This window comes from Schistocerca nitens, chromosome 4, assembly GCF_023898315.1.
Source record: "Schistocerca nitens isolate TAMUIC-IGC-003100 chromosome 4, iqSchNite1.1, whole genome shotgun sequence".
NCBI lineage: Eukaryota > Metazoa > Arthropoda > Insecta > Orthoptera > Acrididae > Schistocerca > Schistocerca nitens.
The window spans coordinates 752,633,008-752,656,118 of record NC_064617.1 but is presented as its reverse complement, the minus strand read 5'-3'; the positions used below and the strand labels follow the sequence as shown (position 1 = coordinate 752,656,118).

The 23,111-nt window shown below is 41.0% G+C and overlaps 1 protein-coding gene across 3 annotated transcripts in view; it reads right to left on the bottom strand.

Annotated features, from left to right (window-relative positions):
• Window positions 1-23,111, bottom strand: part of LOC126253024 (probable serine hydrolase) — a 72,153-nt gene that overhangs the window by 43,466 nt on the left and 5,576 nt on the right. The window lies entirely within an intron of this gene.

Genomic DNA, 23,111 nt, shown 5'->3' with positions numbered 1-23,111 from the left:
GAAGCAGACAATTTCTCTTATTTGTTTGTGAAACATGGGGTGTAATGTAACAAGTGGTGGTTATTATTATTATTATTATTATTATTATTTATTCCTCATATTGTTATTGAATAATTGTTATTTTCATTTAATGTAGTGACATGTTAAACTAGTACAACATCATTAAAAAATCAACCAAACATGTAAAAAAAATGGAAAATCAAGGATGGACTGTAACAATATTATGAATAGGGTAGTTGCTACTCACCATATAGCAGATATGCTGAGTTGCAGGTAGGCATAACAAAAAGACTGTCACAAATGAGCTTTCAGCCAACAAGGCATTTATCAACAGTAGACCCCCCCCCCCCCCCCACACACACACCCCAGTGACGCTGTGTATATGTGCCATTCAGTTGTATGGAATCAGCACAGTAAGATAGGTCGACATGAAGATGTGAGAATGGCAGAGAGGAGCTACAGCTACATCTACACTCCTGGAAATGGAAAAAAGAACACATTGACACCGGTGTGTCAGACCCACCATACTTGCTCCGGACACTGCGAGAGGGCTGTACAAGCAATGATCACACGCACGGCACAGCGGACACACCAGGAACCGCGGTGTTGGCCGTCGAATGGCGCTAGCTGCGCAGCATTTGTGCACCGCCACCGTCAGTGTCAGCCAGTTTGCCGTGGCATACGGAGCTCCATCGCAGTCTTTAACACTGGTAGCATGCCGCGACAGCGTGGACGTGAACCGTATGTGCAGTTGACGGACTTTGAGTGAGGGCGTATAGTGGGCATGCGGGAGGCCGGGTGGACGTACCGCCGAATTGCTCAACACGTGGGGCGTGAGGTCTCCACAGTACATCAATGTTGTCGCCAGTGGTCGGCGGAAGGTGCACGTGCCCGTCGACCTGGGACCGGACCGCAGCGACGCACGGATGCACGCCAAGACCGTAGGATCCTACGCAGTGCCGTAGGGAACCGCACCGCCACTTCCCAGCAAATTAGGGACACTGTTGCTCCTGGGGTATCGGCGAGGACCATTCGCAACCGTCTCCATGAAGCTGGGCTACGGTCCCGCACACCGTTAGGCCGTCTTCCGCTCACGCCCCAACATCGTGCAGCCCGCCTCCAGTGGTGTCGCGACAGGCGTGAATGGAGGGACGAATGGAGACGTGTTGTCTTCAGCGATGAGAGTCGCTTCTGCCTTGGTGCCAATGATGGTCGTATGCGTGTTTGGCGCCGTGCAGGTGAGCGCCACAATCAGGACTGCATATGACCGAGGCACACAGGGCCAACACCCGGCATCATGGTGTGGGGAGCGATCTCCTACACTGGCCGTACACCACTGGTGATCGTCGAGGGGACACTGAATAGTGCACGGTACATCCAAACCGTCATCGAACCCATCGTTCTACCATTCCTAGACCGGCAAGGGAACTTGCTGTTCCAACAGGACAATGCACGTCCGCATGTATCCCGTGCCACCCAACGTGCTCTAGAAGGTGTCAGTCAACTACCCTGGCCAGCAAGATCTCCGGATCTGTCCCCCATTGAGCATGTTTGGGACTGGATGAAGCGTCGTCTCACGCGGTCTGCACGTCCAGCACGAACGCTGGTCCAACTGAGGCGCCAGGTGGAAATGGCATGGCAAGCCGTTCCACAGGACTACATCCAGCATCTCTACGATCGTCTCCATGGGAGAATAGCAGCCTGCATTGCTGCGAAAGGTGGATATACACTGTACTAGTTCCGACATTGTGCATGCTCTGTTGCCTGTGTCTATGCGCCTGTGGTTCTGTCAGTGTGATCATGTGATGTATCTGACCCCAGGAATGTGTCAATAAAGTTTCCCCTTCCTGGGACAATGAATTCACGGTGTTCTTATTTCAATTTCCAGGAGTGTATATCTACATCTACATTTACATATATAATCTCCAAGCCACTAAATGGTACATGCTGTGGAGGGTACCCTGTACCACGACTACTCATTTTTTACCTGTTCCCCTCACAAATAGAATGAGGAGAAAATTATTGCTGTATGCCTCCGTATGAGCCCTAATTTCTCAAATCTTAGCTTTGCAGCTCTTAAGTGAAATGTTTGTTGGCGGCAGTAAAATCATTCTGCAGTCAGCTTCAATGCAAGTTCTCTACATGTCCAACACGCAAGTCGCCGAAGTGGCGTCAACTCGAAAGACTTGCACCAGGCGAACGGTCTAACCGACGGGAGGCCCTAGCCACACGGCATTTCCATTTCCTCAACAGTGTTCCTCAAAAAGAAAGTCGCCTTCCCTCCACTGATTCCCATTTGAGTTCATGAAGCATCTCCAAAATACCTGCCTGTTGTTCAGACCTACAAGTGACAAATCTAGCAGCCTGCCATTGAACTGCTTCGATGTCTTCCTTTAACTCGAGCTGGTGCTTATCCCGAGGATCGTGCAGTACTCAAGAATATGTCACACTAGCAGTCTATTTACTTGTTCCTTTACAGATGGATTACACTTTCCCAAAATTTCCCCAATAAACCAAAGTCAACTATTCACCTTCCCTACAACAGTCCTCAAGTGCTTGTTCCATTCTACATTGCTTTGCAACATTATTCCCAGGTATTTGAATGTCATAACTGTGTGAAGCAGGATAATATTCTTGTCTCTGATGAACACTCAGAGACATATGGATTCCAAAGTAAGTCTTCAAGCCACTATCATATCTGGAACCTATTCCATATGCTCATACCTATATTAACAGTCTGCAGTGTGGCAGTGTGTCAAATGCTTTTTGTAAATCTAGAAATATGGAACTTGGATGTTGCCCTTCATCCATAGTTCACAGTATGTCATTAGAGGAAAGGGCAAGCTGAGTTTCGCACGAGTGATGCTTTCTGCAACGAAGCTGATTTGCTTTTTGTTTTATGGTTTAAAGGAAATTTATTATATTAAAACTCAGAATACATTCAAGAATTCAGCAGTAAACTAATTTTCAGGATATTGGTCTGTAATTTATGGATCCACTGTTTTTCCCTTCTTATATACAGGAGTCACCTGCAGTTTTTTCCAGTTGCTTGGGATTTTGTGCTGGGTGAGAGATTCACATTAAATGCAAGCTAAGTGAGGGGGCAATGCTGAAGAGTGCTTTTTGTAAAACCATACTGGAATTCCATGCAGATCTGGAGACATTTGTTTTCAACTCCTTCAGTTGTTTCTCCATGCCAGGGATGCTTATTACTACGTCGTCCATAAGGGAGTCGGTGTGATGGTCAATTTACTGTAGTTTGTACGATTCTCCTGACTGAATGATTCCTTAAATGTGAAATTGAGAACTCCGGTTATCCTTTTGTTATGTTTTACTGCCACACCAAACTGGTCAACAAGTGTCTGGATAGAAGCCTTAGGTCCGCTTAGTGATTTTATGTAGGGTCAGAATCTTCTCAGGTTCTCAGCCAAATCTATTGCTAAGGTATGACAGTGGTGGTGGTTGTTGCATGCTTCACACATAGCTATCATGTTTGCACATATACGTGACTCCACTTTGAATAAGGTTGCCCAAATAAGTTGTTTTATCAATACAGATTGCCTGATGTGTCTACAGGGAATGGTGCACCATTTGCAGCCCTGTACCATAGTGTAAGAAAAGCTGACAGGGACAGGAGACGAATGTCACACCTTGTCAATGACAACCGGTTTCAAACCTGAATCGAATTAATGTTGTCAGTGAATACATGTTCGAATCAACCAGTTTCTGAGTGAACAGTGTGGAGGAAACTGTCTGCAACAGACATCTGGAGTTAGGTACTTCACAAAAGACAACTGCTCACCGTGCTACACAATTGGCCAAACAACCTGAAAACTGGATGATAGCTGATGAGAGGTGTGTAACTGGATCCAACAAGAGACAATTTTGCCTTTTTTTTTTTAAAGTGATGCAAGGTGTCATGTGCACAGACAGGCAAATGAGGTGTTTAACCCACAGTACATGGAGGCTGTAGTTCAGGCCACAGGTGGTTCTGTGATGTTATGGAGGCATTTTTCATACTACCATGACTTGGAAGCCACTCTGGCTGATTAGTGTGAACATGAACCAAGATGTTTATTTCAATATTATTAGTGAGCAATTGTTGACGTTTCTGTATACTCCTGTTGTCCAAGATGACGGCAACCAAGTTCACAGGACTGCACACAAACTTTACTGGTTTGACACACATTCAGGCACTTTACGTCATCTCAACTGGCCCACTAAATCAGGTGGAAAATGTCTAGGACTGTTTGGAACAGTTGATGAAATGTAGCTATCAACACTCTCATGACTATTAGCTCTACAGGATCTAATCATCAGTGAGTGGCTTAAGCTGCTTATCACATACCTGAAGAAATTTGTGGACACACTTCTTTGACAAAATGAGGCTATTGTGCCATTATAAAGCACAGTCTGTACATTGAAAGAAGAGTGCTGAAAGTTGTGGTAGTCTCTGCAGCGACTACCTTGCATATCTGCCACGACCAATCATATAATCTGATTTTTTATAGGTCTCAAAGTGTTGTTGTATCTCTATAGAAGGCTACTAATTTTGCCAGCAGCATTTTGCACTTGGCATTTGAAAGCTTTAAAAACTGCTGCCAGATGCCACAGCTTGTTTAGCATATGAAGTATAGAGGCGGTGTTACATGGTATCTCCTGCGACTCCTAAATTTTTAAATCTGGTATGGTTGTCTACTTTTTTATTCAAAGAGCCGAGTGAGAAATATAGAGTGCCTTCTATAGATGATTACGAATTTGAATGAAATGTAAGCATTTTTAGGACATATTCCATACTATTAGAAGAAAAATTGTACTGAAAATTACTGCCAGAAACAAATATATATAATTATCAATTCATGAAAATATACACAGAGACAAACATATAAATAAATTAAATTCCAATGATGAAAGTGTACTGGAGATACTAAGCAAAAGTAACAGCACCACGAAGAGAGAAGAATACGGAAAGGAAAAAATTAAGATTGCACTTTTCAAATCAGTTATGTTCACAATAAGTAATAAACTGGAACAAAATAAATGGAAAAAAATAAAATAAACTGCTCAAAAAATGTTTAGAACCACCTGCATCTTTGCAAATATGTCCAGGCTTAGATTCAACAGGAGTAAGAAATGAAAGAATAAGTCTTACATAACTAAAACATAGCTTTACTGTGAAATAAAAACAAAATACAGGTAGTCTGTTTGAAAGTGCACATCTTTTTGCATGAGTTAAATCACAATTTGCTGGTGATTAATATTCAGTACTGTGCATTTTAACATGCTCAGATCCTCCTCAATAAGCCACCACAAGATGGTCAACATATTGCTACGAAAGCTGTTTCACTCTTTTATGGTAGCCCACGTGAGGTGAAACCATTATGTGCAAACCATTCAGTTTGATTGCTCCTTCCTCCTGGAGCAAGGTGTTCTTGATATGGGTGCAATGTACTCATGTATTATTGTCTTGAATTATGAATGTATTGTCAAAACATCAACTGCTGGACTGGACAACAGGCCAGAGGATCCTGTCACAATACTGTACGGTCTTCAAATCCCCCCCCCCCCCCCCCCCGCACTGTAGGGTCTAGAGGTATTTGACATATATACACAATACTAGCCCAACATACAACAGGCAAATTTCCCTGCTGAACTGCATGCCGGAGATGTGCACTGGACCTGGGACCTGCTTGCCTACACACTCTTCTATGACACTCAACAGGTCTCACACAAATTTAGGTCAATGTTCAAGTCCAGTTGTTTATAATGGATACTTAAGAGGCAAAATTGATAGTGTGAAGATGGTTGTATGTAGTTCTGTTGCATTCTCCTCAGAGTATGTACTGACCATAATTTTTATGTAGTAGCCATCAGCTGGTGTTTTTCACTGTGGGAAACTACTACGAAGTAGATCTCTCAGTTGTGGTTCACTCGTAACGGACGTTGGGGACTGGTCCCACTGGAAATTTAGTGATATAATTTTACTCTCTGTATTTTTTCGGGACTATTTCGAACAATTTGAGTACAACATGACTTTGCTATAGTACAAGTGACAGAGACCAGATGTAATCAGGCCCACTTTCCAGTGCTCTGTTGCAGAGACACGATGTCACTCTGTGCTGTCTGTAGGTACGCTACTGATCCAGTGTCAGGGGCCAGCGTAAAGTGGCCTGTACGCCCTCCACAACCCAGGCTTGTAAAATTGCAGTCACGGTGACATGACCAAGCATTCCCTTTCTCTGCTTTGCTCCCCCGCTACAGCACAGTGTAGGGCCAGCTTGGGTGGGCCTGCTAGATGGAAAGCAATTCACGCATACCCCACACTTTCCCAACAGCAAAGCAAACCATGCTGTCTCTCTGCCGTTCTTGCCCTCCTTCCCACTTAGGGCAGCAATGCACTAGGCAGCCTGGCTGCGGCAGCCAGTAAAACAATGACAGAGTATGGTAGGCCGCGCACTGGGCAGCCAGGATGCTCTGGCTGCGGCAGCCAGAGAAACATGGCCAACTGCACGGCAGCCAGCTGGTTGCGGGCAGCCAGGTGGCAACAGCGTGTCTCTCAATGAGCATATGTGGCTGCCTGCAGTCTCCGCGCACTCGTCCAAGCAGCCAGGCCGTGTGTTTGTGTGACCGAGAAACGAAATACACCACGACTTTTGATACGGAGAAATTTATTCGTGAGGTTGAAAGCCGAAGAGCAATCTGGGATATTTCATCAGCAGAATACAGTGATAGTCATTTGAAGAGTAGTTGGGAGGAAATAACAAATATAATGTGTGAGCAGAATATGAGTGAAAATGAGAAGAATGAATTCAGTGTTTTTTTATTTACTACATAATGAACATTTGTTATATGTACAATAATGGAAAAGAGGGTATCAATTTACATTTAACAATAATTGATACTAAATCACTTGGAAGCAGTAATAGTTACAGACATGATCTAAATGACACAGATAATTACTACCCCAGTGCAATTCTGTTTTGCCACTCCAGCGGATTTTAATTTGTAAAATAATCCGCACATAAATCCCTATATGCTGATGATGAGTGACATCCTGTGCCCATACGACCTGGGGGAATTTCCAGTTCTGGAGGTACATACAATGTGTCTTAAAATTTATAACCATCTCTTTCGTGCACATACTTGTGTAAAACAAGCACGCTATCACGCTATTATTATGGCAATTGCGAAGTCTTCTTGAACGTCCATTGGGCGATGAAAAATTCTCCATTTGTTTGCCAGAATGCCAAACGTGCATGCTATAAAACGCCTAGCCCGAGAAAGTCGGTTGTTGTTGTTGTTGTTGTTGTAGTCTTCAGTCCTGAGACTGGTTTGATGCAGCTCTCCATGCTACTCTATCCTGTGCAAACTTCTGCATCTCCCAGTACCTACTGCAACCTACATCCTTCTGAATCTGCTTAGTGTATTCATCTCTTGGTCTCCCTCTACGATTTTTACCCTCCACGCTGCCCTCCAATGCTAAATTTGTGATCCCTTGATGCCTCAAAACATGTCCTACCAACCGATCCCTTCTTCTAGTCAAGTTGTGCCACAAACTTCTCTTCTCCCCAATCCTATTCAATACCTCCTCATTAGTTACATGATCTACCCACCTTATCTTCAGCATTCTTCTGTAGCACCACATTTCGAAAGCTTCTATTCTCTTCTTGTCCAAACTGGTTATCGTCCATGTTTCACTTCCATACATGGCTACACTCCATACAAATACTTTCAGAAACGACTTCCTGACACTTAAATCTATACTCGATGTTAACAAATTTCTCTTCTTCAGAAACGATTTCCTTGCCATTGCCAGTCTACATTTTATATCCTCTCTACTTCGACCATCATCAGTTATTTTACTCCCTAAATAGCAAAACTCCTTTACTACTTTAAGTGTCTCATTTCCTAATCTAATCCCCTCAGCATCACCCGATTTAATTTGACTACATTCCATTATCCTCGATTTGCTTTTGTTGATGTTCATCTTATATCCTCCTTTCAAGACATTGTCCATTCCATTCAACTGCTCTTCCAAGTCCTTTGCTGTCTCTGACAGAATTACAATGTCATCGGCGAACCTCAAAGTTTTTACTTCTTCTCCATGAATTTTAATACCTACTCCGAATTTTTCTTTTGTTTCGTTTACTGCTTGCTCAATATACAGATTAAATAACATCGGGGAGAGACTACAACCCTTCCTCAGTCCCTTCCCCACCACTGCTTCCCTTTCATGTCCCTCAACTCATATAACTGCTATCTGGTTTCTGTACAAATTGTAAATAGCCTTTCGCTCCCTGTATTTTACCCCTGTCAACTTCAGAAGTTGAAAGAGAGTATTCCAGTTAACGTTGTCAAAAGCTTTCTCTAAGTCTACAAATGCTAGAAACGTAGGTTTGCCTTTTCCTAATCTTTCTTCTAAGATAAGTCGTAAGGTTAGTATTGCCTCACGTGTTCCAACATTTCTACGGAATCCAAACTGATCTTCCCCGAGGTCCACTACTACCAGTTTTTCCATTCGTCTGTAAAGAATTTGCGTTAGTATTTTGCAGCTGTGACTTATTAAACTGATAGTTCAGTAATTTTCACATCTGTCAACACCTGCTTTCTTTGGGATTGGAATAATTATATTCTTCTTGAAGTCTGTGGGTATTTCGCCTGTCTCATACATCTTGCTCACCAGATGGTAGAGTTTTGTCAGGACTGGCTCTCCCAAAGCTGTCAGTAGTTCCAATGGAATGTTGTCTACTCCCGGGGCCTTGTTTCGACTCAGGTCTCCCAGTGCTCTGTCAAACTCTTCACGCAGTATCGTATCTCCCATTTTATCTTCATCTACATCCTCTTCCATTTTCATAATACTGTCTTCAAGTACATCGCCCTTGTATAAACCCTCTATATACTCCTTCCACCTTTCTGCCTTCCCTTCTTTGCTTAGAACTGGGTTGCCATCTGAGCTCTTGATATTCATACAAGTGGTTCTCTTCTCTCCAAAGGTCTCTCTAATTTTCCTGTAGGCAGTATCTATCTTACCCCTAGTTAGATAAGCCTCTACATCCTTACATTTGTCCTTTAGCCATCCCTGCTTAGCCATTTTGCATTTCCTGTCTATCTCATTTTTGAGACATCTGTATTCCTTTTTGCCTGCTTCATTTACTGCATTTTTATATTTTCTCCTTTCATCAATTAAGTTCAACATTTCTGCTGTTACCCAAGGATTTCTAGCAGCCCTTTTTTTTTCCTACTTCATCCTCTGCTGCCTTCACTACTTCATCCCTCAGAGCTACCCATTCTTCTTCTACTGTTCTTCTTTCCCCCATTCCTGTCAATTGTTCCCTTATGCTCTCCCTCAAACTCTGTACAACCTCTGGTTCTTTCAGTTTATCCAGGTCCCATCTCCTTAAATTCACACCTTTTTGCAATTTCTTCAGTTTTAATCTACAGTTCATAACCAATAGATTGTGGTCAGAGTCCACATCTGCCCCTGGAAATGTCTTACAATTTAAAACCTGGTTCCTAAATCTCTGTCTTACCATTATATAATCTATCTGATACCTTCTAGTATCTCCAGGATTCTTCCATGTATACAACCTTCTTTCATGATTCTTGAAGCAAGTGTTAGCTATGATTAAGTTATGCTCTGTGAAGGACGCACACCATAGCAATTTCCCCTCCTCTACCCTTGTGAATGGAAGTGTAGAACGCCAGCCAAAGTGGCTACAACCACGTGTGTAAAAATGAAATTGTCATGATTTGTGAAATTTTCTTTCAGGTTTAGAAAAGACTGGTAAGATATAATTATCTGTTTACGTATCATGAATAACTGTGTTATTTTCTTTGAATTTGTGTATGTAAAAATATTTACAGACAATTTAATGGATTTAAGATTTTCATAATTTTACATATTTTTGTGTGTTTGTCTGTCTAAGGCAATATGTATGCCAAAGTGTTTCATTGATTTTGCTTAAATTTTGAGTGATAATGTTGCTTAAGAGGCAGTGAACATGCCAGCAATTTAAATAATTGAAGTAGGTAATAAGTTTTCTTTTAATATTTCTATATGTTTACATGTCCATTTTAATTTTCATAGGGAGTTAAGCTTCCCTTTTTGTAATTAATTTTTTTTCATTTACATTCAAAAAAATTAAGTAGAGGGTGATGTAGGGAAGCAGCATACTCACACCTTATAAAATTCACATCAGTCTTTCCATTGTGTGCCAGCCTAGTCCGCTGTAACTAGCTCTGACGTCATAAATATTGCGCAATACTTTAAAATGAAGTAAATAAATAACCTGAAACGTTTCTAGCATGTCACGAGTAATACAAAATCAATATGTGTTGGATATCAGTTCAATAACTTTAACCATTTTCGAAGTTTGGATGTTTTTCTGTAAAAAATCATTGGCGCAACAGAAAAGAGCTAGAAACTTAAAAATTTATATTTAGATTCCTTTTGCATAATAATTTTGTAGAAACAGTATTCTGGATCTCACAAATTAAAATTTTAGTTGAAATTCACGATTTTCTGGTTTTTGTCTTAGAAATTAAGGAAGCAAGATAGATTAAGTAAGCGAATAAATAAAGCTAGGATGTTTAAATTTAAGTAGAAGGGAGATCCGCTATAATCATAAAAATGTGAGAAGTTTCAACAGAATAACTACAAAACTATAGCTATAGCGTATCTCCAAAGAGCAAGTTCAGAGCTCGTCTACTGCGTGTAGTGTAATTAAATTAATTCTCTCGCCCAAAATATTTTACTTAGCCACGTCAGACTTTTATTATGATTACTTACTTGTGTGCTGATTGCACAATTAAATTGAAAGCTTCATCGGCCATCAGCAAAGGAAGCAATGATTTATTCGATAACTTAAAAGTGGTGCATTACTATCCCAGCGGCTAGTCGGGAGAGCAGATTTGATAAGGCGTTCCCTTAGCCGTCCACACCGCGGCTTTATATGTAAGAACGCTGCGCGAGGAAAGAAAGGCCCCAGTTCTCTCCAGACGCTGATTAGCGCACCACCTGTGCCGGGAGTCGCGCCACTTAGCGTCGGTGTCATTGCTATAAACAGCCTCGGATGCCGTAATAAGTTACTCGGGATACGAGTAACCATGAAATCGTTTTCGAGTGAAGTGTTAATTCTGGGATGACTTTAATGATCTATCTTCAGTTTGCGTGTGTCGTATTTTCACGTGCTGCTGCAGGACAGACATTCTACCATTATTAGCGTGGCGTTTGATGAACATTATCATCAAATTATGGCGAGCATTCACTTAAACATTTAATTTGAACAGTTATAGTGGCATCAGTGCATTAGACTCTGAACTGCTCTGGTAGTTGGATTGTGTGGATTCTTTTTGGTCTGTGACTTTCAGAATATAGTGGATTTTAGAGAGAATGGTTTTTGATTATGAATCCCAGACAATCTCCTAATTCCTTAGAGCTATAAGCTGTAGCTATAAATGTATTTCTCAGATGAAGTGGGCACTAGGAATTGTAATTACAGGCTTCACATTTTGCTAATCACTTTCTGGTTGCCAATATTGTAGTTAGAGAGCCAGTGTTGAGAACGGCAAAAACAGCATTAAATAAATAATGGGAACATTAACAATTATTCCACCTGCCGCCCCACAAGTGGCATGTCAATGGTTGATCTAGCCGTCCTGTACAGGGTGGACAGGGACCAGGGAGAGCTTAGGGTGTTACACAGATCCCTCTAACCAACAAATTTGAGGTGGTGTCTTTAACTTAAACTGGAAGTGAGCCATTGGGACTCACTTCAGCTGTTTGGGGGAAATTTGTTGTGTCCAGTGTAACGAGGAGGCAAAAACAAAAGGGCAGGTGTCTATCAATCACTGGCAGCTCAAATGTATGGAGAATGATGGTACCCCTTAGGGAAGTGGCAGCAAGGGACAGGAAAGGACACCAGGTGCACTCATTGTGTATGGCTGGGGGTATCATTCAGTGTGCTGAAGAGGCTATTACAGCAGCCATTGGGAACAGAGTGCAACAAACTCCAGACTGTGGTGTTCACTGGAACAGATGATGCCTATTGTGTGGGCTCCGAGGTCATGCTTGATCATTCCAGTGACTGGCAGAGAAGGTTGAGAAGACCAGCCTTGTGTGAGGAATGGACCAGAGACTTTGAACATTACGTGACACGCTAGGCTGTGACTTCTTGGACTTGCATCATAGGGTTGATAACTGTAGGGTTCCCCCTTAATGGGTCATATGCGCACTACACATCAGGTGCTGCTACTCAGGTAGCTGACTGTGTGGGGGCTGCACATAAGTTGTTTTTTTTTTTTTTTTTTTTTTTAAAGGTTGGATCACTCTCCATCCAATCCAGATGATGATAGCTGTAAGGAACTGGAAGTATCAGTGTTAAGATTGGAAGAAATGCCTCCCACAGGTGAGAGTATTAAAATCCTAATTGGTGAACTGCTGAAGCATTCACAATAAAGGGCCAGCGTTTGAAGCACTCTTGGAAAGCAGTGAAGCTTACGTAATACTGGGTACAAAAAGCTGGTTGAAACATGAAATTGACAGCAGTGAGATTTGGGGGGGGGGGGATGATTTGTGTGTATATCAAAAGGTTAGGCAATGGAGGTGGTGTATTTGTCGCAGTAGACTAGAAACACAAATTGACCGAGGTAGAAATTGAAGATGCATGCGAGATTGTTTGGGCAAGATTGAGTTGGGGATGGCATAATATGATAATCTGATCGTTCTATCGCCCGCCAGACTCATTTCCTGATCTAACCGAAAATATTAGAGGAAACCCCAGTTCACTTGTATGTAAGTCACCTCACTTGTAAGTAAGTCCCCAATTGTACTGTAATCATCAGTGGCGTAATCATTCAACAATTAAACTGGAAAATTACAGTTTTGTTAGTGGTGGATGTGATAAGACATCCTGGGAAGCATTACTAAATGCCTTCTCTAAAAACTATCTAGAACAGATAGGTGGGATCCCAACTCATGATGGAAATATATTGGTTCTAATGGCAAATAGAAATGATCTGTTTGATGTTGTCCAAACTGGTATCAGTGACCATGATGTGGTTGTGGAATCAATAATTACTAAAGTATAAATGACAACTGAAAAATCAGAAAGATATGTATGTTCAGTAAACTAGATATAAAATCAGTGATGTCATGTCTCAATGAGAAACTTGAAACTTACAGCACAGGTCAGAGGCATGTAGAGGAACTATGGCTCAAGTTTAAAAAAAAAAAAAAAAAAAGTTGACCATGCACTGGATACATAAGTACACAGTAGAACAGTTCATAATGGGAGGTAACCTCCATGGTACACAGTCACTGTAAAGAAACTTCCAAAGAAGCAGAGATTGCTGCATAATAGGTGGAAAATAAAGTGTAGGGCTATACATAAAGAGCTGCTGAATGAAACGTGTGTGGCTATCAAGAGAAATATGTGTGTTGACCGTAGTAGAATATGGCAAAATGAACTTTCACGAAACCCAAAGAATTTCTTGTCGTATGTACAGGCTGTTATTGGCAACAAAGTTAGTGTCCAGTCCCTAGCGAATAAGACAGGAGCTGAAATTGAGGCTAGCAAAGCAAAAGTTGAAACACTGGACATTTTCAAATGTTCCTTTAGAATGGAAAACCCAGGAGAATTGCCCAAATTTAATCCTGACACCACTGAAAATATGAATGAAATAAGTATTAATGTCAATGATGTTGTGAAACAGCTGAAATCGTTAATATTGAACAAAGCTTCAGGACTCAATGGAATCCCTATCAAATTCTATAGGCCTACTAAATATGCAGCTGAATTAGCCCCTTTTCTAACTATAATCTATTGTAGATCCCTTGAACAGAGGGGTCACACCCATCAACAAGCAGGGTAGGAGAAGTGATCCATAAAACTACCGTCAAATATCCTTGACATCGATGTGTTGTAGAATCTTAGAACATATTCCGAGCTCAAACATCATCAGGTATCTTGAACAGAATGATTTCCTCAGTGCCAACCAGCAGGGATTCCGAAAACATCGACCAAGTGAAACCTAACTCTCACTTTTCTTGTATGATGTACTGAAAGCTTTGAATCAAGGCAGTCAGATGGATGCAGTATTTCTAGATTTCCAAAAAGCATTTGACCCAGTACCGCACCTACGCTTACTGCCAAAAATACAATCATACGGGGTATCAAGTGAAATTTGTGACTTGATTGAAGAATTTTTGGTAGTGAGGACACAGCATGTTACCTCAGATGGAGAATCATCGTCAGATGTAGAAGTAACTATGGATGCATCCCAGGGAAGTGTGTTGGGGACCCTTGCTGTTCATGTTGTATACCAATGACCTTGCAGACAATATTAATAATAACCTCAGACTTTTTGCAAATGATGTAGTTATCTGTGATGAAGTACTATCTCAAAGAAGCTGAATAAATATTCAGTCAGATCTCGATAAGATTTCAAAGTGGTGCAAAGATTGGCAACTTTGCTTTAAATATTCAGAAATATACAATTGTGCACTTCACAAAATGAGAAAAAAAAATAAATAAATAAAAAAAATAAATACATACATTGTAGTATCCTAGGACTATAATGTCAATGAGTCACTGCTGTATCAGTAAACTCATGTAAATACCAGGATATTACAATTTGTAGGGATATGAAATGGAATGGTCGCACAGGCTCAGTCATTTAGTGGTAGAATACTGGGAAAGTGCAATCGGTCTACAACGGAGATTGCTTACAAATTACTTGTGTGACCACTCTACAATACTGCTTATCTGTGTGGGACCCGCACCAAATAGGACAGGGGATATTGAATGTACACATAGAAGGGCAGCAAGGGCAGCACGAATGGTCACAGGCTGGTTTGATCTGTTGGAGTGCATCACAGAGATATTGAACTGGAAGACTCTTGAAGATAGATGTAAACTATCCCAATAAAGTATATAACATAGTTTCAAGAACCAGGTTCAAATGATGATTCTAGGAATATACTGCAATCCCCTACATATTAATCACATAGGGATCATGAGAATAAGATTAGAATAATTACTGCACACACAGAGGCATTCAAACAATCATTCTTCCCGCGGTAGGAAATAAAGGCAAAAGGGCTACTATTAAGTTTTAAAAACACATTCTTTTCCAAGAATTTTGTTCTTATTATATTATTACTTTCCATTTCCTTGCTTTGAGTGCAGTAAACTCCTTGATGATGGCACTGAAGTCAAATATGGCAGCTGTATCATATTGCATCGACAAGATGACTGAATTTGACAGTCTGGTTGATTGTAAGTAGTTTTTTAATCATCTTTAATTTGCTGAAATTGTCATAAATATCATCATAGCTATTTCAATGTTTTGATAAGCATCTCATTTTTGAAAACAAAAATTTTAAAATATTCAAATGGGAATTGTGACCATGCTCTTCATCAACTCTTTCTACTGGAGTTTGAAAGCAGCTATTTAGTTAACTAGCTCTTTTGTGTCAACATATGGCACTAAAATCTGCTGCATATTTTTCAAAATAAGGTACACAGCTCTAACACTTTACTGGCTGGAAGTTAAAGTAAGATGAAATGACATGTTATATGTGAGATGTGTTAACCGTGTCACTCACTGTTCTATCCAATATTTTGAAACATTCTAGCTTAAACAGTTCCACTCCAGTCCTCAGGTAGCAGAGATTCGTTGCCCAACCTTTGAGATTCAACAATAAGGTAGTGAAGTACTAGCAAAAGCTCCATTGTTGAAATGAGCTAGCTGTCTAGGCAGCAGCTGTGTGAATTAAGCGCAGTGTCGACACACAATCCAAGTGACTCATGTTTGGTCCTGGATTCATTCCCCCCACCCACCTCCGCTCCTATTGCCATTCGTGAAGGGGAAATGTACACTCCTGGAAATTGAAATAAGAACACCGTGAATTCATTGTCCCAGGAAGGGGAAACTTTATTGACACATTCCTGGGGTCAGATACATCACATGATCACACTGACAGAACCACAGGCACATAGACACAGGCAACAGAGCATGCACAATGTCGGCACTAGTACAGTGTATATCCACCTTTCGCAGCAATGCAGGCTGCTATTCTCCCATGGAGACGATCGTAGAGATGCTGGATGTAGTCCTGTGGAACGGCTTGCCATGCCATTTCCACCTGGCGCCTCAGTTGGACCAGCGTTCGTGCTGGACGTGCAGACCGCGTGAGACGACGCTTCATCCAGTCCCAAACATGCTCAATGGGGGACAGATCCGGAGATCTTGCTGGCCAGGGTAGTTGACTTACACCTTCTAGAGCACGTTGGGTGGCACGGGATACATGCGGACGTGCATTGTCCTGTTGGAACAGCAAGTTCCCTTGCCGGTCTGGGAATGGTAGAACGATGGGTTCGATGACGGTTTGGATGTACCGTGCACTATTCAGTGTCCCCTCGACGATCACCAGTGGTGTACGGCCAGTGTAGGAAATCGCTCCCCACACCATGATGCCGGGTGTTGGCCCTGTGTGCCTCGGTCGTATGCAGTCCTGATTGTGGCGCTCACCTGCACGGCGCCAAACACGCATACGACCATCATTGGCACCAAGGCAGAAGCGACTCTCATCGCTGAAGACGACACGTCTCCATTCGTCCCTCCATTCACGCCTGTCGCGACACCACTGGAGGCGGGCTGCACGATGTTGGGGCGTGAGCGGAAGACAGCCTAACGGTGTGCGGGACCATAGCCCAGCTTCATGGAGACGGTTGTGAATGGTCCTCGCCGATACCCCAGGAGCAACAGTGTCCCTAATTTGCTGGGAAGTGGCGGTGCGGTCCCCTACGGCACTGCGTAGGATCCTACGGTCTTGGCGTGCATCCGTGCGTCGCCGCGGTCCGATCCCAGGTCGACGGGCACGTGCACCTTCCGCCGACCACTGGCGACAACATCGATGTACTGTGGAGACCTCACGCCCCACGTGTTGAGCAATTCGGCGGTACGTCCACCCGGCCTCCCGCATGCCCACTATACGCCCTCGCTCAAAGTCCGTCAACTGCACATACGGTTCACGTCCACGCTGTCGCGGCATGCTACCAGTGTTAAAGACTGCGATGGAGCTCCGTATGCCACGGCAAACTGGCTGACACTGACGGTGCACAAATGCTGCGCAGCTAGCGCCATTCGACGGCCAACACCGCGGTTCCTGGTGTGTCCGCTGTGCCGTGCGTGTGATCATTGCTTGTACAGCCCTCTCGCAGTGTCCGGAGCAAGTATGGTGGGTCTGACACACCGGTGTCAATGTGTTCTTTTTTCCATTTCCAGGAGTGTATAATGCGGGACCATCTCTCAGTTATGTTCCATATTCTGGAGTTGTGGGGTTGAAACATGAGTATACTTACAGTGATTTTAAAATGCATGAAGTGGACTGCTTGCTAAAACATCACTTTAATTTATTAAATATGGAAGAGAAGCCAGGAACTAGGCTGTTAAGGATTCATCAGCCATAGTAGCTACAATATTTTTTTGGATTAGGCCTAAATTTACAACTGTATAATTACCACATTTACTATTTTTCTAGTGTTTTTTAAGCAATATGATATAAATGGAGCTGATATAATAAACAGCTCAGAGCAATTCCATTATTTGGGTCCCACCAATGAAAATGAGCACTGGCCACCACTGAGATCTCTAGTGTTGCCTCTCTCATGGCAATAGCTGAGTGTTCAAGTGACATCAACTCCCTGTGTCAAAAATCCTTGCACAGTCTCAACTTGGAGCGACCCTTTGAGGCACAACAACTTTTAAACTGTGTACACATTCTGTACTGCGCCACTGACAATTGGAGACACAGAACTCTAACTCAACTGTACTGACAATCCAAGTTTAGTTTAGCACAATTATACAGCTGGCTATACCTAATGATTTCCTGCAGTTACAAAGAGCAGTGAGAAAGAAGCTCTGATCATGTTGTACAGTCTTATAACACGTTCCGTGCTGAAATGTAATGAGGTATCTCGAACAGAAGGAACTCCTCCATGCCAACCGGCATGGATTTAAAAAAACTTAGGTTATGTGAAACCAAACTTAAACTTTGCTCACGTGACATCTTTAAAAAGTCATGGATCGAGGCAGTCAGATAGATGCAGTGTCTCTTGATTTCCATAAAGCATTTGAATCAGCACCACACTTATGCTTATAATGAGAAGCGTGATCATATGGGGTATCAGATGAAATGCCTGATTGGATTGAGGATTTATTGGTACAAGAATGATTGATAGATGTAGAAGTAACTTTGGGTATACCACACAGAAGTGTGTTGGATCCTTTGCTGTTTGTATTGTATCTTAATGATCTTGCGGAATAACATTAATAGTAACCTCAGACTGTTTGCAGGTCATGCAATTATCTACAACAAAGTGCTGTTTGAACGAAGCTGTATAAATATTCAGTCAGACCTTGATAAAATTTCAAAGCGGTGCAATGATTGGCAACATGCTTTAAAAGTTCAAAAATAATTGTGCACTTCACAAAAGGAAAAAAAAAACAACAACATAGTATCATATGAATATAATATCAATTAATCACAGTTGGAATTTGTAAACTGATGCAAATACTTGGGTGTGGCACTTAGTATGGACTTGAAGTGAAACTATCACATTGGCTCAGTCATGGGTAAGGCAGGTAGCATTAACTGGTAAAATACTAGGGAAATGTAATCAGTCTACAAAGGAGATTGTTTTCAAATCATTCGTGTGACCCATCCTAGAATGCTACTCAAATGTGTGGGACCTGTGCCAGACAGGACTAACAGAACAGGTGATATTGAATACATACAGAGAAGGGCAGCACCAATGTTCAAAGATTTCTATGACCAGAGTGTCACTGAGATGCTGATAGAACTGAACTGCCAGACTCGAAGATAGACAGAAACTATGCCAAGAAGTCTACTGGCAAAGTTTGAACAACCAGCTTTAACCTCTATGTATTGCTCCCATATGAGATTGTGAGGATAAGATTATATTAACTACAGCACCCACAAAGGCATTTAAACTGTCTTTTTTTCCACACTCCATACATGAATGGAACAGGAAAAAAAAAAGCTCTAATAACAGGTACAATGAGACATCCTCTGCCATGCATTTCACAGTGGTTTGCAGAGTACAGATGTAGATAAGTTAAGACAATATAATAAGATAAAGATAATGAGATAATATATAATAGTATAATATATAAGTTAAGATATTGATCATCAATTTCCCGAAACTTCCACCAACTACATAAAAAATGCCATACAAAAACACCAGCAGCCAGGTGTTATGCTCCGCAAGATTGACAGCTTTCCTTTGAAGGATGGAATTCATTGAGGCTCAGCTCTGTCATTGTTGCTCTTGGTTACAGTAATGGATACATAGCGCATAAATTACAGAAGTGTTCACAGTGGACAATGATATACACTGATATGTTTTCAGCAGATACCAGGGAGGACCTTGAAACCAAAGTCCAAACATGTTATGATCATCTACAGAGATTGGGCCTTCATTTAAACATCCACAAGACCTCGAAAAGATTCCATCTCCTGGAACTACACAAATGAACGAAGCGCCCCTTAGCAAGGTGACACATTCTGATATCTAGGTTCTCATCTACAGACTGATAGCTACGTGAATGAGGATGTGCAAGCAAGGATCAAATCGATCTCGATGTGACTCGGAGACATCACTGATATTCCTTGAGAAAAGATGTCTATACCTCTCAAATCAAAGATATACCACACAATGGTGATTCCAGTTGCATTGCATGCTACTGAGTGTTGGCACACACCCGGAAAAGCTGAGCACTCACTATGTCATAGAAATAGATTAGGCATTTTCTGCTCAACCACACCAATACAATGATCCGACAACCAACTGGAGTGGCTCCACTCAATAAAAAGATACAAGAAAAGACTTCAGTGGTGTGGACAAATCTTATGGACACCACCTACTTCAGTCATCAGCTCAGTCTATAATCTCACTGTTGGAGGCCGGAGACAATGTGAAACACCTAAATTATGGTGGCTAGACACACTAAATGCAAATCTAAAATCAAGAAGCCTATATCCACAGGAAGCATTAGATCATAAGAAAGGGTACACTTTGACCCAAAAAATGGACCCCATTCCAGTGGGATGGTACTAGAAGAAGAAGAAGAAAATATTACAAGTACAAACATTGGAAAATAAAGTAGAACGAAACAATAATTAAATACAACAACATGTGAATGAGTATGAGTCGAAACTGACTAGTAGGTACAAAAATATTAAAAATAATGTAAACAAAATAGGATTACTGTGTCAGCCAAGTTGAGTGAATTGAGAGATCAATGGCTGGGGAAACTAAGAGTGAAGATCTTACAGGCATAAAATTTCCGTTTAGAAATTTGTACTTACAAGTATCTCCCTTCTGAGGAGGAAGTGCTAAATTCTGAGTAATTTGAAGCTTATTAAGACCATGAATTAGAAATTTCAAAATGTTTCTGTCAGGTAGGAGCCTAGAAAATGTTATATCTACATGTTTTGTGACTGGAGCTTATAAAGAAAAGAGGATGAAATAAATTATGCTTTTATTATAATATAGGTATCATTGTGTGCCATTATGCTGATGAAGTGACACAAAAAAATCAATTATGAATTGAGATTATACATAAAACAAAAAGCCAAGAGAAACGTGGTTAACAAGGATTTTTAAATCACTTCATGCATATAGATGGCCTGTTAGCCACATCATACCACCATGGATAATTTAAAACAGTATTATCTGACCTCCTTCCCCCTCTCCCCTCATCCCATTCCGTGATACTGGGAAGAAAAACTGGAGTTTCTTTATGGTACTGTACATGTCTCAATTTCCCACTAGTCTCTTCATAATAGCGAGTAGCAAATTACTGTGTGAAGCAGGATGTTTAAGTTGTTTAGGTGCTGTGAGATGCCTATTGAACTTTCCAATACATCTCTGTAAAGCTTAGATATTGCACTATTAAACTGGTCACTTAGCTCTTACGTTAGTTTCAAGTTACGCACTTGATATGGCCTGATATGAAATCGAGGTAATGGGGGGTCACGAGTCTTTCTAAATAGTTCGCCTCCAAGATATTTACGGCATCCCAGAATAGTCTGACATTTAATGTATCTACTATAATATTCACACTTTTTCCATTTATATCACCACAGGCACTCTTTCCTAGATATCTAAATGATGCTACAATGCCATCAATTTATTGGTGGTGCTGTGCAGAGAGAATACAGGTGACTTCTGTCCACTTGTGTGTATTATTGTGTGTTTACTGATGTTTAACAAGAGTTGCCACTCACTACACATTGTGTCAATCTGTTACAACTATTCTCTAACTTCAAAACGACTTTTACGAGTGATTGGTTCTCAGTAAATGACAGTGTCATCCACAATCTTATAAGAGTACTGCTGACATTACTAAGTTAGCTATGTATATTGTAAATAGCAATGACCCTGTCATATTTTTCTGATGTGTGTTCAGTGTGACATTGCTTCCATTTACAAGACTCTACCCAGAACAGTGTCCAGAATCAAATTTTAAAATACATGAATTTTCAAACACATATTTTATTAACTGATAGTTCACGAACTTATCAAAAGTCTTTCATATATTAAGAAAGAACTCTGCCATTTGACCGCCATTTCCTACAATCTTCTACATTCCACAAATTAAGAGAGGGAGTTGTGTTGCACACAGAAGTTGCTTCTGATACAGAAAATGTTTTGACTTGAGACAAGTCATTATATTTGGACCAAAAATAATTTCAACACTAGTATGTCAACTTGATAACAGTCCTTCATAAAATCCTACAACCCACCTTAAAAATGAGTGATTTGGGTTCTCTTGCAGCAATCTGAGACACTGAAGCAACTTGAAACAAACAGCAGCATTAACAGACACTTAGATGCATATTCAGTAGGCAACCCATACACATATTCAGCAGGCAATTTGAAAGACGTGCACTGGGTATCACTGCCCTGAATAATCTATGTTGGACCACAGATACATTTTGGATGAGATGCCTGTGTTTTCTGCAGGAGATGTATGTGGTGAAACAGAAGAATATTATCACAATGCAAAAGGCCTATTAAATCTGTTGGGGATGACTGAAATTTTATCTTTGTTGTATTGCACTTTACCTTCAGATGAACTTTGTAATTTGCTAAATACACAGTCCTGTGGCTCTAAAATATGCTAGCCGCATTGGAATAAGCCCTTACATCTTTCACTTGATTTTATTGCATCACTATTACCGCAGGTGATTCAAATTTTCAGTGCTGACTAATGTCCTTCACAACCTATCTGATATTAAAAATGTACCATGTTGCACAGAAACATTTTTTTCAATGGCCAATAACTCAATGCATGTCAGAAAGTTTGACTATAGTAGTGAACACTTTATTTGCCTAATTGCTGCTGCATGGTTTCCCTTTGCCTGTGTTTCATTGCAATATGTTTTGAGACACCTCTAGGAATTTCTGTTGGTATTTAGATATTTTTTGTAACAGTCTTGCTTGCAATTAGACTGTTAGAATAAATATTTTTTTTAAAAAAATTATACAGTGGTGCATTTCTCAAGACAATATGTCACCCCTTTTATACTAAAATAGTAAACAGATGAATCAATTTACAATGTAATTGTGAAAAGAGTAGCTTTCAATGAAACTTTTTTGCATTTATATTAATGTTGGTGCAAAGTAAATAAATTACAAGTGAATGAATGTTTTCTTCAATGTGACAATGTTTCAATGTAATACACGGGTGGTTGTATTTGGAAAGTCAATAAACTGTCTACAGCTACCACACAATCCCTGTTGTTGTATTTGAGAGTATTTTCCTGTGAAGTCATTCACCGAAAGTGCTCTCCGAGTGTGCAAATCGGGTGACAGCTAGTCCTTACGATATCCTCCCAGCCCTCCTGTGATTTGAGTTATAGACAATGGAACATACTATTATTAGTGCGTCTCAATGGGCAATGGAACATACCATTATTAGTGCATCTCACTATTGGATTGGTAACGTAGTGTGAACAAAATTCTGAATTGTACAGTAACTGATTTAAATCTTGTGGATCTCGACTGTGAAAACAGCTG